This window comes from Rhinatrema bivittatum, chromosome 13 (genome assembly GCF_901001135.1).
Source record: "Rhinatrema bivittatum chromosome 13, aRhiBiv1.1, whole genome shotgun sequence".
NCBI lineage: Eukaryota > Metazoa > Chordata > Amphibia > Gymnophiona > Rhinatrematidae > Rhinatrema > Rhinatrema bivittatum.
Window position 1 is genome coordinate 2,153,545 of NC_042627.1, and position 3,794 is coordinate 2,157,338.

The window sequence follows — 3,794 nt, forward strand, 5'->3', positions numbered from 1 at the left end:
TTCTGCAATGCCATCTTTTTCTCTTTCTATTCTGGCCTATGAAAGGGAGAGTTCTCTCTTGAAAGCTACTCAAGAAATGTCTTATCCAATAAAAAGGTATCACTTTATAATTTTTTGCTTCTGTTTGTTAATCTTTACTTCTGTTCATTCAAGTTGACTAATAAGGCAAACAAAATACTTGAAGCAACAAAAACGAAACTCTCTCAAAGAAGTTCAAACTAATGAAAGAATATTACAGAGCGAGAGAAGATCAATTTCTTGCAAAGATGTTTCTGATGCTGATTCTCCTCAGCACTGCTTTTAAGTCTTTGTTCCTGAGGCTGTAGATCAGAGGGTTTAACATGGGAATCACCTGAGCATAGATGACTGAGATTATCCTGTCCTGCTCCAGAGAGTAAATGGAACCAGGGAGCATGTACTTAAACATAACTGTCCCGTAGAATAAAGTGACACAGACAAAGTGAGAAGCACAGGTGGAAAAGGCTTTGTGTCTCCCTTCTGAGGAGCGGATCCTTAGGATGGTGCTGAGGATGTAAATGTAGGAAGAAGATATGACCAGAACTGTTGTAAGCGTCACAGCAGCTACAAAGGTGGGAAGCACAACATCATTTATGAAGGTTTTGCTGCAGGAGAGTTTCAACAGTGCTTGGGATGTCACACAGGAAGTGATCAATCTCATGAGATGCACAGAATGACAATCTAAACGTGGAACCTGTCTGTAAGGCGGAATACAGAAATGCCCCAATGTAGGACCCAGCAACCATTTGGCTACAAAATGTCTTGGTCATAATAACAGCATAATACAACGGTTTGCAAATTGACACATAACGATCATAGGCCATAACGGCCAGGAGGAGGCACTCTGTACACCCCAGTGTATTAAAAAAATACATTTGTGTTGCACAACCAAGGTAGGAAATGGATTTGTTCTCTGAAAGAAAGTTAATCAGCATTTTTGGAGCAGTGACCGATGAATACCAGAGATCAACGAAGGCCAAGTTACCAAGAAAATAGTACATGGGGGTGTGAAGGCGAGGTTCAGTCTTGATCACTAAGATGATGCCGAGATTTCCCAGCAGTGTTGTCAAATATATCAGCAAAAACCCTACAAATAGCACAACCTGCAAGTGTGGAGCACTGGTGAATCCTAAGAGAACAAAATCCCTCAGTGAGGTGTCATTTCTCTCTGCCATTCGGTCAGTGTGATGCCTAGAAATGAAACACAAACATTAAAGGTCAGAGCACAAACCTTACAGGATGGTCAGTGGCAGAAATGTCTTTGATTGCAGGGAAAATATGTGAGCTTTGGATCATTTCTACAAAATTGGTAAAGAGAAGTCTAAATAAACAGACCTTTAAAATAAATTGGAAATTAATTGGAATCATATTTAATGTATTTATATATTTTATTTATTTACAAATGTTTATATACCGTCATTCGGTGGGCTCTGTCATAACGGTTTATTTATTGGGCAAGGGGGGAAGAGGCAGGGATGTTTGTTTTATTTGAGTTGAGTTTTCTGTAGAAGAGGAGGGTTATTTTGGGGGGGTAGGGAGACAGATTTTGAATCGATGCTTTCACCACATTTTAAATATGTGGCTTGGAAGTTGATAATCTGCAGTTACATCTGTGGTCAATTATCAATAAATTAGTAATACAAACCCATGTTAACTATATTGCCAGTTGCTGGCTATCTTAATGCTATAAGAAAATATGTTAACAAGGATTATTTTAGTCTCCCTCCAAAGTTGTGTCCTTCTGGGGAGAGGGGGTTCCCCCTCCGAGATGGGGCACAGGCTGCCTTGAATACAGCAGCACTGTTAGCAAGATGGATGTGTTGTGATACCTTTATGCACCATAGGGAAAGCTTGAGGCACAATGATCTGGAAAGGAATATGACGAGTGAGGTTATCAAATTTGCGGATAATACAAAATTATTCAGAGTAGTTAAATCACAAGCAGACTGTGATACATTACAGGAGGACCTTGCAAGACTGGAAGATTAGGCATCCAAATGGCAGATGAAATTTAATGTGGATAAGTGCAAGGTGTTGCACATAGGGAAAAATAACCCTTGCTGTAGTTACACAATGTTAGGTTCCATATTAGGAGCTACCACCCAGGAAAAAGATCTAGGCATCATAGTGGATAATACTTTAAAATCGTCGGCTCAGTGTGCTGCATCAGTCAAAAAAGCAAATAGAATGTTAGGAATTATTAAGAAGGGAATGGTTAATAAAACGGAAAATGTCATAATGCCTCTGTATTGCTCCATGGTGAGACCACAGATTGAATACTGTATACAATTCTGGTTGCCACATCTCAAAAAAGATATAATTGCGATGGAGAAGGTACAGAGAAGGGCAACCAAAATTATAAAGGGATGGAGCATCTCCCTTATGAGGAAAGGCTGAAGAGGTCAGGGCTGTTCAGCTTGGAGAAGAGACGACTGAGGGGGGATATGATAGAGGTCTTTAAGATCATGAGAGGTCTTGAACGAGTAGATATGAATCGGTTATTTACACTTTCGAATAATAGAAGGACTAGGGGGCATTCCATGAAGTTAGCAAGTAGCACATTTAAGACTAATTGGAGAAAGTTCTTTTTCACTCAACGCACAATAAAGCTCTGGAATTTGTTGCCAGAGGATGTGGTTAGTGCAGTTAGTGTAGCTGTGTTCAAAAAAGGTTTGGATAAGTTCATGGAGGAGAAGTCCATTAACTGCTATTAATCAAGTTGACTTAGGGAATGGCCTTTGCTATTATTGGCATTGGTAGCATGGGATCTTCTTAGTGTTTGGGTACTTTCCATGTTCTTGTGGCCTGGTTTGACCTCTTTTGGAAACAGGATGCTGGGCTTGATGGACCCTTGGTCTGACCCAGCATGGCAATTTCTTATGTTCTTATGCCAATATTTGGGAAATTTTTGAATTTCATGTTAGGGTGCACTAACACGAAATTAGTGAAATATGAAAAAAACCCATCAAAACCCATCAAAATATGAAAAAAAACCCATCAAAATGTGAAATACGGAAAAAAACCCCACCAAAATGTGGAAAAAATTATGTTAATCGTAGGAAAATGAATTACGAACTGATACGCTATATAAAAATGATACACATCTCTAATTGAGATGTGCACACTGCGAGGGATATGTGCACATCTCGGCGGCTTTTAAAATTCTCTTGGTCTGCACCAGCCTGACATGTGCACACATTTCCTGATTTTAGCATATGCTGGGCTTTTAAAATCTACCTCATTGAATCTCAGTTGCCAAGTCATCAACCACTTTTCAAGCTTTTTTAAATCTCTTCATTCTCCTTAAATAATTTTTTAACAGATAGACTTGGGTGTCTCTACCACTTACTTCTGGGAAGGAGTGATATGGAAAAGACAGCTATTTTCAAGTGATCCAGACTGACCATTGTATGAGACAGGATATGGTGAGCTTGAAGAACCATTGGTCTGACCCAGCATGGTATTTCTGTGTTCCAAGTTTACCTTAACAGCTTAGACCTACAGTATAACGTACACCAGAACAAGCCCATCTTATCAACAAATCTGCAGAATTATAGGCCCCAGTTCAAGCCCCTATTCAAGTACAAACTTCTAATATTACAACTTGAAAAAAAAGTCCACCTGCAATATTACAGAGCCAATGGAAAACCCATATTACCAGCTCAGATGTCAGAACAAGCCTACATTATCATCAGAGACCTGTAGTATTCCTAACCCTTATTAGGTCTGTACTACTGCAGATCATCAAAGGAGCTCACCATTTCAGCACAGACATG

General features: G+C 39.5%; 1 pseudogene; it reads right to left on the reverse strand.

The window, feature by feature from the left end:
- Positions 1–250: 250 nt before the first annotated feature.
- On the reverse strand, positions 251–1,193 carry LOC115075289 (annotated as a pseudogene).
- Positions 1,194–3,794: the final 2,601 nt, after the last annotated feature.